Source organism: Canis lupus, chromosome 7, assembly GCF_048164855.1.
Source record: "Canis lupus baileyi chromosome 7, mCanLup2.hap1, whole genome shotgun sequence".
Taxonomy (NCBI): domain Eukaryota; kingdom Metazoa; phylum Chordata; class Mammalia; order Carnivora; family Canidae; genus Canis; species Canis lupus.
In genome coordinates, this window is record NC_132844.1 from 64,123,058 (window position 1) to 64,137,263 (window position 14,206).

Sequence of the window (14,206 nt, forward strand, 5' to 3'; positions counted from 1 at the left end):
CTACTTTATGCGGGGATGGCAGGACAGGGACGACAAAGATGAAGTTAGTGACAGATTCTGGCTTTAGGGAGCTTCAGTCTTGTAGGAGAGACAAGTACATGAATATCTGTAATACAAGGTAAAAGGTGATCTTTGATACAGAAGTGCTGGGATAGTTGGAGGGGCAGGAATTACTTTTGAGCGGGAAGTTCAGGGACAACTTTTAGCAGACCCATGAATGAAGACAGAATTTAGGAAAGAAAGTTAGACGGGAAGAACTTCAGATAGAGGAGGATCGATATGAGCAAAGCCACAGTCTGGTCTTCCTATTTTAGAGATTCATAAACAGATCCAGAGAAATGATGTGGCTTACAAAAGATTTCTACCAAGTTGGATTTTTTCCTGAGAAAATCAGCCTGTACAAATTCTCGCTCCCCTCAGGCTCTCCACAGTTTTATCACTCTCTGAGGTTTTAGCTTTTAAAATCAATTGAAAGTGTAGTGGATTATTATTATTACTAGTGTGGAAACGTTTAGATGCTGTGGACAGTGCTTGCAGTACTTTTTATTCTCCGAGGGAAGAATAGTGGCATTGGGCCTCGCCTGTCTTTATTACCAGCAAGTGGGTTAGGAACCTGGCCGCAGTTGCCAGTGCCTTCCTGTGTGCCCCGTCGAGGCATCCCAGCCACCCACACCCACTGACCAGTGTGGAGCTGGATCACCTGAGGGCTTTCTGGCTTCCAGCTTAGGGTGGCAAGGTCTAGCAAATAAAAATGCAGGGCATCCAGTTACATTTGAATTTCAGATAAACAATTTTTTGTCGTTCTTTTAGTGTGTCCAATGCAATATTTGTAACCTGATTTCAGCTTTTTGTATGATCAGAGTTTTTATTTTTATTTGCATAACTCCCATGATTAGTTTTGCCTTGAAAACAACTAACTGACATTTATGGTTTTTTTCTTATATAAAATGTACCATTGAACACAACCTCAAAGATTTCTTAAAGCTTAAGATCAACTTAAGGTGAATACGATAGACTTGAATGTGTCTCATCATTTTGTGTACCCAACACCTTCTTCATGTAGTCAGCCAGTAAATGCTGTATGAATAAACGTAAGAATGAAGGAGTTAGGGGCACCTGGGTGGCTCAGCGGTTGAGCACCTGCCTTTGGCTCAGGTCATGATCCCAGGGTCACCAGATCAAGTCCCGCATGAGACTCCCTGCGTGGAGCCTGTTTCTCCCTTTGCCTATGTCTCTGCCTGTCTCTCTCTGTGTCTCTCATGAATAAATAAATAAAATCTTAAAGAAAAAAAAAGAATGAAGGACTTGGCACATTCTTGATTTTTATTCTTGTCATCTTAGTCTCCCTTTATGCAGTGACAAATTTAAGCCCCAAATTTAGCTCTTTTCTAAAATGTCTCAGTGGGTAGAGAATGAGAAATATATCATGATTAGTGTTTACTAATGGGCTAATTCACACCTCCTGAAGAGAAGTGGCCCAAGTAATCAAGCATTGTTTACAAAAATAAATGAATAAATAAATAAATTGACAGATTATCTGCTAAAGTGGTCCCAAGTTCCCATCCCTTGGATCCTAGGCATCCTTACTCTAGCTTCTAATATGGCTGGCTATAAAGCTAACCTAAATTTTGTGGATTACATATCCCAGAGGTCATTAATGGCTAATGTTCACTCTCTTATTTTATAAGAAATCGGGTCTCTGAAATCATTCATGAGATATATAATTCACTACAGATGAGGCTTCTCCACTTTGGTACAAAGTGTTTTTGGTCCTGACACTACATTTTGAAGATATTAAAACAAAAACTAAAAGCATGGTCTACAGCTTGTGTTAATTATCCTTGGGTAGTTTATGGAAGCATTTGAGTTCTTAAGACATAGTTATCTAATATGATTAAAAAGGCCTGTCTCCATGTTAGGGCTGTTTCCATACTTTAATGGTTATTTTATTCTCCTAAAGTTTAAGTGCTTTGGGTTCTAATAGGCCAAATGAATGAATATTGAAAGCAGATAATGAAAAGGGGATGGATGAGGCGTGAATTGCAATTCTATTCGTTGAACTATGGTTAACACATTGGATTCTTTTAGCCTGGACAGCCCTTGCCTCAGAAGTCCAAGTTCTTGATTCTAAATTAGAAAGTCTTGAGTGGGAAAGCATGAACATACTGTTTCATTCTTCTAGTGATTCAGTGCTTTTTCACTGTTAATGCTTTTTGTTCGTTGGGTTTTGTGAGCTCCAGGGAATTATTTTAGAAGAAGGAATGAGACCTATCATCACAACCAGGAATATTTGTATTTCTCTCTTGCTCTCCCCAATAACCTTTTCACGGGAAAAGTTTGCATATACATGGAACTGGATATTTTTAAAGACTTCCTGAAACACATGTTTGTTCTAATTATAGTATTATGTAGTTTATGCCACTTAAAGAAAACCCACAGTGTGAAAGTGTGCACCTATGGAAAAAATTATAGCAACGTCTAGCACCTGGTTCTTTATACTTTGCTCAAAGGATGCATGAACAAATGCAGAACTAACCACCAACCAGTGTAATCAGGACCATAAAATAAGTAATTTGGTAATATTAACAAATCAAACCCATCCGGAAGCAACTGAGGAATGGCTTTGGGTTTTAACCAAAGAACCTAATTCATTTCAAGATCTAATAGCAAACAAAGTATATCTCTTTCACCTACCATCATCTTGAGGGCAAGCAACATGAAATGCTACAAATTAACGTTTAGAATTTCATCTGCTGTTTTTTCTTTTAATTTTGCTTTGAGAATGTAGGGATTTTATGATTTCTTATTTTGCCAACTATTACATTCATTGTGGAAAAGTGCTAATTGGACAGATAAACAAAAAGAAGATAGAAACTGCTGGTAATTGTGCCACTCAAAGACAACTGTTATTATTTGGTTATAATCCTTCAACATTTCAATGCATACATATAAATGTATATTTTCATAAACATGAACTTGCCCTTTATTTATTGTTTTTTAGCCTGTGGTTTAATTCGATTGTGACATCTTCTCATATCAATATGTATGTGCATCTTCAGCCTGTTGGATTCATGTACAGATTTGTCAGGATTTGGGGACCCTTCATTCCCAAAAACATAAACAAAATTTTCTGGGGTGTGAGTTTATATGTGTATGTATTTAAAAAAAAAAAAAAAAGATGCATTGGGATTTTTATTGGATTTACTTTAACTTTTCTTGGTAAATTTAGGGAAAGGCTACAGTCATGCATCTTCCCATTCAGGAGCATAATAAACCTCCCAGTGTGTTCTTGTCCTCTTTGGTCCCTTCCTAAATTTTTACTTTTCTCTATATAGGTCCCACATCTCTGTTTTAATAATTTATTGGTCATTTTTAAGAAAAACATGGAATTTATTAAGGCTTTGATATGATTTTTATCACATATCAGGGTCTCTTTTTTTACCTTACAAACCCATCTTCAATTTAATATAGAACTCGGTGCTAATGTATGGTTCAATTTATATAAACTTGCTCTAGATTCACATTACATGAACACGTGTTCCGTACGTGGTTCATACACATGGTTCATATACAGCTATATGCTGTTTTCTGTATGATAGAATAAAACAAACATTTGTTATCAAACAGGAAGGATTTACGTTGTATTTTTACATACCAGAATCTTAAAATCTGTCTTAAAATTTTTACAATTTTCTCATTAAAAATACATATATATATCTAGATAGATAGATAGATAGATAGATAGATAGATAGATATATCTTCTGTATTTTTGTGCATTAACCAAGGCTATCATTCAAAATTTTTACCAAAGGAACCAGATGATAAATGTTTATGTCTAAAGTTTCATGTTATCTACAAGTATAATTTCATACAAGACAATTATAGAAAAGGAGTTCGAGAGTTGGAGCAAGGGGTGCTAAAGCTCTCATTATACCTTTAAATTAATGAACAGCCAGGAGAGTCTGTCAACAGGAAACTTGAACCATGGAGCCATGTAGCGAGGGTAAAGCCCAGCAGGTTTCCAAAGGCCCTATTCCTCCAAACTTGCTAGTAAATTTTTGTTCCATGAGTAGGCTCTGGTTTTACCCCTCTGAGGTCTTTCTCTCTTCTCCCTTTCTCTCCCCTCCATCCTCTTCTTGCCTCACTTTCCTATCCCTGTCTCCCCCGCTCCCCCACCCCCACGCAGTCCCTGCCCCTTCCCCTCCTGCCTCTCTCCCCTCTCACTCCTTCTCTCTTGCCTCAATCCCCACACTTAATCTCCTCAAGGTCCCCAGTGTTCTGCTCAGAGGGGTTCTCTGGTAGCCTCTGTGAATTCTAATCCAATTCACCTTTTCCCTCTTGCCTTAGGTATCTGTCTCTCTTTTCCCTGGTTTAACTTCTCTCTCAGTTCCTCCAGCCTCTGTGACAATGGCAGGAAACCTTTTTTAGCTTGTTGCTGTTCACTATCATTGCTGTCTTCCCAAATGTGACTCGTCTCTTATAATATTTTCCTGCCTCCAGCTATGCTGTTTGCAAACTAGCTTTTCTGCCCCCATCATACCTTATCACCTTTCCCTTTTTAGTACGTCAATTCCTTATTTATTATGGATTTATGTAGATGAGTATTCTTGTTTACAGGAAATACAAATAAGATAGTGTTTGCCTACAGCAAACAAAAGGTTCAAAAGATACATTAGAATTTAAAGAGGTAGTTATTAGTATCTGCAGATTGTTTAATTTATGTTATTTTTATTTATTTACATTTGTTCTAAACCACTGAACTTTCCTATGTCTGAAGTTACAACGTTTGATTGTATCAAGAAATATTAAAAAAAAAAAGAAATATATGCCATTAAATTGGGTATATAAATATCTGGATTGACAAAAACAGAATCAATTTCTATAACTTTTCAAAGGCCTTCATCATGACAGTATAAAAGAGCCTTTAAAATACGTCTTTTGAGGGGCACCTGGGTGGTTCAATTAAGCAGCAGGCTCTTGATCTCAGCTCAGGTCTTGATCTCAGGGTCATGAGTTCAAGCTGGGCACTGGGAGTGGAGCCTACTTAAAACTGTTAAAAAAAAAAAAAACTAAAGTGCTGGGGGGTGGGGGTGACAAAAAAAAAGTAATAAAAACAAAAAATCAAAAAGTCTTTGGTATCTTCAAAGTTGTTTTAGCTTATTTAAAAATCATTTCAAAATAGTTTCTGAGAATTCCATAAACTGAAGTACATGGCCACAAATGCATTTTCCTATAAATAGGCTCTACCTTCACCATTAAAGAGACAAACCAGTCTGCTTTTTGATGTGGATTTTTTACAGTTGCCATTTCAAAACACAAAGTACCAAGCAGTTGTGCAACTATGCATTTGAAGTGTCATATAATTGTGCTTTTATGGAAGTAAAGAAATATTCATTACTCAGACAAATCTTGAAGGTAAACTCTGCATAAGAATTTCTTCTGCAATACAGAAACCATGAGTTTCTGGCCCCCTACTGTTATTAAGAAGAGCTCATTCCAACAAAGTGGCTGACATTGACCTCAATCCCTTGCACAGGAGGTTCCATGTCTTTCACTTTCTGATTAGAGCTGTGGGAGTGTATAATGTATATGATACTTGTCAGAGGCCAGAGAATTCTTTTAAAAAAAGAAAAGAAAAGAAAAAGTCTTGAAGGAACCACCTTTAAGCCAATTGGGAATGCTGCTTTCAGCAGAATCTAACAAAAAACAAACTTGAAACTAATGACCCTGAAAAATATTTGTATAGTTTCCTTTGGTTGTGGTCCTGTTGGCACACTTTCAGCCTTCAGTTTTTTGTGTCCTGTGGATTGTAGTTAATCATAAATTGTGAATTTATTGTTCTTATCTGAACTTTCCTTTTGTAAATTACGTGCTATCCCAACACTGTATGTTTTAGAGGGTGACACCCCATAAAAGAGGCCTGTCATGTTAGGAAAGTCAAAATAAGACCTTCCTTTGCCCTCTATCATTGGGTCTCAAGAACCCCCACTGTTGCATCCTGTTAAAAATTCTTGTTTCGGAGATGCCAGACACAAAGTTGACCTTGTTGTTTGCATCTTTACTTCTTAAAAAATAAATCTGCAGAAAGTTTTGAATTGAAAATGCAAACTTAGTATACCAGGGAAAATGGCAAGTGCAAGGCATTTTTCTGTGTTGATTGAGGGGCTTTGTGATATTGTGGAAAAAGTGGGGATTTCTGATTCAAAAGACCTGTTTCCAATCCTTATGTTTCAGTTTTCTAAGTTTGTAACAATATGCAAGTTGCTTAACTTCTGAGCTCTCTTGTCCTCATCTATGAAAGAGGGAAAATAATTCATAGGTTTATGGTCCAGATAAATAACAAAATGCATATGAGAGTGCCTGACATACAATGGATGTTCAATAAAAGTAATAATAAAATAATTGGAAAAAGGCAGTTATAAAGAAAGCCAGACTATGAGATTTTCTTTAATTCTTTTTCCACTTAAATAAGAAAAAAGATGTGAAGTAACTAGCACAGTGGCCAGGACATAGTTGACCATCAAAAGATGTTAGTTACTCTTTCATTTAACATTTCAAGTTATTTATTTGCTTGGTTTCCAGGGCTGAAAAAATGTGTATATATTCTTGACTCAGTATTGAACAATAGATTGCCCTGTTGTAGTGCTTCTTAAATATTAATGGGCACATAGATAACCCAGGAACGTTGTTGTCGAAGTACAGATTCAGCAATCTGGTAGGGGGCCTGAGTTCTGGTTCAGTGGGTCTGGCATGGGACTCTACATTTCTAAAAAGGCTCTCAGGTGATGCCTTGAGGGTGGCTTACTGTTCACACTTTGCATCTCAAGGCATTAAATGAGCCAGACAATAAGTATCCACTCTTTGTTCTTTGCAATATTGTATTTCACAGAGCTCACAGAGTTTAGAGATCAATTTTTTTGCACATTTTACAACTAAGAAATTTGTAACAACAGAGGTTGATAAATTAGTTAATAGTTGAGATCCTTCAACCTAATAGTTCAGCCACATTTCTTATCCACCATGACCAATTTTTAAAAATTATGCAACTCTTCTCCCATCCTTCCTATTTAGTTTCCATCTTCCTAGAAGTTGAGTAATCAAGTTTTTTTTTTTTTTAAGATTTTATTTATTTATTCATGAGAGACACAGAGAGAGAGGCACAGACACAGGCAGAGGGAGAAGCAGGCTTCATGCAGGGAGCCTGATGTGAGACTCAACCCCTGGTCTCCAGGATCACGCCCAGGGCCGAAGGTGGTGCTACACCGCTGAGCCACCTGGGCTGCCCTCAAGTTTCTTCTCTCTTTATCACTATTTTCCAGTTCCTTTTGAGATCTTTGCTCATGTTAGTATGTAACCATAGTTTGTTAGCATCCAAATTGCTTAACTCCGGCAAGAGACAAACCATCCTTGATGGAACCATCTTTAGTGGCAAAATAATCAGAAGTCAGGCAGATTTTGATACTTTTTGGCAAAATTAGTATCAGTTAGGTTTTTATATCAGAACTACCTCCTAGTTTTTTTGGAGTAAGCTGAATAGGCCTATCCAGTGAGAAGCCAGATGAACTAAGAGCTTTCTTCTCGGGGATATTAGGTATTTCCATGGTTCTACCACAAAACAGCCCTAACCCACCAATGGGGATGTATTTTATCTGCATCACTCTTTCCAGCTCAATATTAGAAGATGAGTTTCCATTGCTGTGGACTCCCTGGCCTCATTTTTATAAGTTCCTTGGAATAATACTGTGCTGAAGGACACCTGTGATATGTTTGTACCACCTTTGTGAAGGCACACTCTCCTGTCCCTCCCCGGGACACACCTCCTTTAGCTCCCTGTGGTTAAGAACCAGCCAGGGTCTCCATGCCCCAAGTTAGGTATGTTCTTAGTAATGCCCCATTCCTCTTTTCTTCCAGCTTTCCCACCATCAACACCAAGACCTATGGTTTCTAACCCATTTTTAAAAGCTAATGCCAAAAAAATAAAAAATGAAAAAATAAAAAAAAATAAAAGCTAATGCCAATGTGAACATTCTCATGAAAGTTTTTTAACAAAGATTAATTCGGAACAATGAGAACATCATAATCACACTCAAGGTATAAACAGTGATTTTAATTTAATAAACAGTTAAATGTAACATAATCATAAGAATATTGTAGAAGAACCAGTTTAGTTCAGATCACTGGTTTCTCTTTTCACAAGGTGATAATAAATGTTCTTGAGCCAAAGACAACTGGGTAGAAGTCTCAGGATTGCCTTTCTTTTTCCTTTCCTTTCCCTCCCTCCCTTCCTTCCTTACCCCCTTCCTTCCTTCTTTTCTTCCCCCTTTAAAAAATTTCTTATCCTCTGTCTTTTGGGTGTGTTATACAGTACTTGCAAAATCCCTATAAAGAGATTGCTTGCCTATCATAATTTAGTGTAAATATTTTTAATGTCAATAAATATACATTTTTACCATTATTTTTCAAAGATTTATTTATTTATTTGAGAAAGAGCAAGGGGGAAGGGCAGGAGGGAGGGAGAGAGAGAAGCTCAAGCAGACTCGGTGCTAACCATGGAGCCAGACTCAGGGCTCAATCCCAAGAACTGAGATCATGACCTGAGCTGAAATTGAGAATTGGACACTTAACTCACTGAGCCCTCAGGTGCCCCTCACTATTATTTTAAATAGTTGCTTATTATGAACATAACTATGCCATAATTTATTTAACTACTTTGCTAATGTGGAGAATTCTAACTCTTTCTCAATTTCTGCTTTTACAAACTGTGATGGTCAGTGGCCTCGTTAAGATCCAAGCAACTACTGCTCAGTTATTTCTTGCTTATCTATTCAGCTATTTATATCTCCTCAAAGATTTTTCATAGGTATGTTATTTCCTTTTGGAAATACATTGCCCAGCATAGTATTTAGATAAATTTAGTAATTTTGCAATAATACGGTAAGTATAGTGTTTAAAACCTTGGATTCTGAAGTCAGCCCACTTGAGTTTGAATGCTAACTCTGCCATTTGCTAGCTGTGTGACCTTGGGCAAGATATTCAACCTCTTTGTACCTTAGTTCCTTCACCTACGATAAGAGGATGATGATAGTAAATATCTCATCTAGTTTTTGTGAGTGTTAAGGAAATGATGTATTTAAAGGGTACAGAATAGTATCTAGCATTCAGTACTGGCTCAAGTAATATTAGCTACTGTTGATGATAATTACTTGCTCTACCTTTTTATTCACACTATTCAACCTAAATTTCCACCAGCATGTGGCTGCAGGCAAAAGCTTCATTTTTTGGCAAGGAATATTGGGAGCAGAAAGAAAAGACTAAAGTGGTCTCAAGGTGGTAAAACACATATTAGAAAATACAGTAGATTCTTATTATGTGTTCAGATATCAAATGTTTAATACAGTAAAGTTTCTGGACTAGGCTACAGGCTGTCAGAAGCATCTCGCTAGTCAAGGTGGTGGAGAGAGGCAGAGCCATCAGACATCCACCAGTCACCCACCATCAGCCAGGTTATGTGTTCAGAAATAGGTAGATTATCCATGATCTTTCCTGTCCATATGAACTAGAACTGAATGGCACACATTTAGGTTTTACTTCTCCCCTAGGATTATTTTCTCTTCCTTCTTTTCTTCTAGTGAAAATAGGGAAAAAGTAAAAGATTTTTTTTGTTTTTTTGTTTGTTTGTTTACTTGGTTTTCTCCTAAAGAACAGACTTTATTGTACTCATTTAATCTCCTTACAGAGCCTTTTCTGCAAACAGTTCTTCTTCTTTATCCAGCAGGGTTCTGGCATCTGGGAGACTCCTCAGTGGGAGCAGTGACTAGGTATGAACTTGGGAACTATTTTGGGAGATAGGAAAATGCAGGGAATTTGGGGTCAATCGTTCACTCTTAACTACGAAAGGAGTACAAGAGAAACATTTGAATTAGGCATTTTTCTGCATTTTAATTGTTAGACCAAGTCCTTGGTTGATAAGAAAATAAAATCTACAATAAATCAACTGTATGAAGGAAAGACGAGGCATTTTTCTTATTTAAAGAGGCTCTGTGGTCTCAAGCATTGAGAAAAAACTGCACATCAAAAGTCCTGATCTTCATTCTTAGTTTTATACCAGATTTAGTTTTGTACTAAAAGGGTAAAGCAACCTGGTTCTTTCATTTAGGCAGAAGTTCCTGGTCCTCCTTGTAAACCTGCACTATTATTTTTCAGGACAAGACTCTTGATGGAACAGCCAAAGCCCAGTTGGACTGAGTGATCTGTGTGTGGTCACTCAGATTATCAGCAGGCTTGTATCTTATAATGCTTTCTTACAAACTAGTATTCCACTTCAGCCCTCCCTCATGGGATATCTCCTAGAATATATGCTTTCTGATTAAACTATACAGAAGAAATCATCTTCTAAAAAAAAAAACTAGGAGGAAAAATTGATTATTCGTAACTTCTAACCTAATAGTGTCTGTTGAAAATATTATGGACACTGAAAACCACAAAATGTCTTTACTCCAAAGAATGGGTATATCCTAGAAGTAATAGGGATTTTTAAGAGTTCCAGAATTTCTGGGAAAAGTATTCAGGGGAAATACAAGTAGATAACCATTACTATTTTTTGAAGCCTGGTTAAGTGGAAATTGTGAATGTAGTTGTCAAAGGTTACAGAGTGAAGTTGCAACTATGAATATGTCACCTCAATGTTCATCATGAGAGGATCAGTACATTCATGTTATGGAATACACATGGCTATTAAAATGAAATACATAATGAAATACATTAATGCATTAAAAATGAAATAAAATGAACTGGAAGATCTGTGATACATTGTTTAGAAAAATAATGGTGCAAAATACTATTCAGAATGTAATCTCAATTTTGTAAAGACAAACACAAAATCTATAAAACATAGGGATATAGGTGTTTTCTCGGTTAAGAGCTTGATGAACATATTTTAACTATTAGCAGTGGATCTCCCAAGCTATTGAGAGTGAATAGGGGAGATGTGAATGGCAGCAAGGTGTAAGGGAGAGGGGGACAGAGAGGCACATTTACTTTTTAATTTATTCATATCTACATTGTTTGGAATTATTCTCATACACATGTATTTTTATAATATTTTATATAAAAAGCCTTAAAAAATCTCTGTATCAGAAATGGATCTCTCAGTGCATCTGGTGGTTCGAAGCTCTATTCTACAAAGAAACATGATGTCAATCAGCAAATAGTGCAGATGACCAGTATTCCTCCACCTGAACAAATTCCTTAAAAATTACAATGTAAATTGTTCCACACTTGTAAATATCAGCTGTCACATGTCACAGATTATAGGAAGAGATAAAAATGAAGTCCAAAGCTGCTATAGATGGAAATCATTGCATCTACTTTGAGTGAGCTGATAGTAACAGCAGAAGGGAAATATGTACAAGTAAAAAAGATGCTGAAAATAGGAATATTTTCATAATAATGTGAGAAAGATGGGGTACCAGGGAGTCTCAGTCGGTTAAGTGTCTGCCTTCAGCTCAAGTCATGATGTCAGGGTCCTGGGATGGAGCCCCGCCTTGGGCTCCCTGCTCAGCAGGGAGTCTGCTTCTGCTTCTCCCTCTCCCTCTGCCCCTCCCCCCTTCTCATGCTCTCACTCTCACTCTCTCAAATAAATAAAATCTTTAAAAAATAATAATAATGTGAGAAAGATATGCTGCTGCTCTATTATGATACTTAGCATGTTAGATACTCTTTGCAGTCTTTATACCTTCCTTATAAAGAATTAACTATAAGGGAAAAGGTTGCAGAAGGGGAGGTGGATGGGGGCATGGGGCAACTGGGTTATGGGCACTAAGGAGGCACATGATGAGATGAGCACTGGGTGTTATACTATATGTTGGCAAATTGAATTTAAATAAAATACTTTAAAAATAATAATAAATAATAAAAATTTAAAAAGAATTCCATCTCAACATAGATGAGAATAATTTTCATGGAAATGAATCCATTTAATAATGAACACATTTGTACTGAGAACGTGATGTGTGCGCTGCTTTAGATACAGGGTGGGGTGGGGAAGGGGAGCATAAAGATGAATAAGAGCCAAGCAGGGTCTCATGGTGCTTGTAAACTAACTTACGGGGGAGCTAAGGTGGTGTGCTGGCTCTGAAGTGCACTGGGGACTGTAGTAAGCGCCCAAATGCACAAACCACAGGAGGCAAGCTAGGACTTCAGAATAGAGTAGATGGATGCTCCCTCCAAGGGGAGGTGTTTGGTTTTCTATTTTGTTTTGTTTTACAATAGAAAAAAAGAGGGACAAGAGTCAGTATGGAGAGGTGACAATGAGGTGAGAGAAAGGAGGTGATTAATAGGAGGTAACCCGACAGAAGCCTGAGAAGAGCCCCAGAAGAGAGGACAGCCATGAGGAGGAGGGAAGGATATTACACAAAATATGTAAAAGAAAGAAGAGAGCCTGAGTGGTGAGGCAGAGATGCTCTGGGAGGTGAAGGAAGAGGAAACTGGAAGAATCCATATGTAACAGGATTGACTTTCTCTGTCTAGTGGGAAGTTATAATATTGACAGAATGAGAGTCATGGTAGGCTTGGGTGCTGTGGAAAGACCTGGAAGAGCCACTGTGAAGAATAGAAGTCAACCAGGGATTAGCATTTTTGTGTTCTTTGGGTTAAAAACTAGTAGTGCAATTACTGGATCATAGAATATTTCTATTTTAACTTTTTGAAGAACCTCCATACATGTTTTGACATGGCTGTACCAGTTTGCATTCCCACCAACAGTGCACCAGTGCTCCCCTTTTGCCACATCCTCACCAACACTTGTTGTTTATTGTGTTGTTGATTTTAGCCATTCTGACAGATGTGAGGTGATATTTTAGTATTGATTTATATTTCCCTGATGATCAGTGATATTGAGCATTTTTCCACAGTCTGTTGGCCATTTGTATGACTTCTTTGGAAAAATGTTTATTCATGTCTTCTGCCCATTTTTTAATCGGAATATTTGGGTTTTGGATGTTGAGGTTTATAAGTTCTTTGTATTTTGAATACTAACCCTTTATCAGAAATATCATTTTCAAATATCTTCTCTCATCCCATAGGTTGCCTTATAGTTTTGCTGATTGTTTCCTTCTCTGTACAGAAGTTTTGTTTTTTTGTTTTGTTTTTTTGTTTTTTGTTTTTTTGTTTTTTGATAGAGTGCCAATAGTTTATTTTTGCTTTTGTTTCCCTTGCCACAGGAGGCATATCTAGAAAGAAGTTGCTATGGCCAACATCAAAGAGGGTTACTGCCTGTGCTCTTCTCTAGGATTTTTTATGGGTTCAGGTCTCACAATTAGGTCCTTAATCCATTTTGAATATATTTTTGTGTATGATGTAAGAAAATGGTCCAATTTCATTCTTTTGAATGGTGCTGTCCACCACAATGTTTATGGGAGCACGATCTACAGTATCCAAATTATGGAAACAGCCTAAGTGTCCATCAGTTGATGGATGGATAAAGAAGAGGTGGCATATTACATATATAATGGAATATTGTTCAGCCCTAAAAACGAATGAAATCTTGCCATTTGTGTGGATGGAGCTAGAGAGTATAATGCTAAGTGAAATAAGTCCTTCAAAGAATGGCAGATACCATATGATTTGACTCAAATGTGGAATTTAAGAAACAAAGAAAATGAGCAAAAGGGGAAAAAAGGCAAACCAAGAAACAGACTCTTAACTATAGAGAACAAATAGACAGTTACCAGAGGGGAGGTGGGCAGGAGTGGGTGAAACAGGTGAGGGGAATTAAGGAGGGCGCTTGTCTTGATTAGCACAGGGTGATGTATGGAAGAGAGTTGAATCACTATATTGTACAACTGAAACTAATATTATAGAATATGTTAGCAAACTGGAATTTAAATAAAACCTTAAAAAAAATAAGCCAACTAGGATGAGTAACAGGGTTGTGGAGCATCACTGAGGTCCCAACTCCACAGTGGAGTGGCATGAATCTTTAATAAAACTAATAAAAAGAAAACCTCGGCATTACTTTCTCTGGCATTTTGGCAGCTAGGCACAGAGGCATGGAAATTCAGCTTGGATGGAATGCATGTTTTGTAGAAATCAAATGATTCTTCAGTTGAAAGCTGTGTATGAAAATGTATTGGAAAGTAGTCAAATAATTGCACCATTTCAGATTTCACTTTGTCAATATGTTTCTTTCCCATTAATTTTTATAGT

At 37.1% G+C, this 14,206-nt stretch overlaps 1 protein-coding gene across 19 annotated transcripts in view; it reads left to right on the forward strand.

Annotated features, from left to right (window-relative positions):
* Positions 1-14,206, forward strand: part of KIF6 (kinesin family member 6) — a 380,711-nt gene that overhangs the window by 167,117 nt on the left and 199,388 nt on the right. The window lies entirely within an intron of this gene.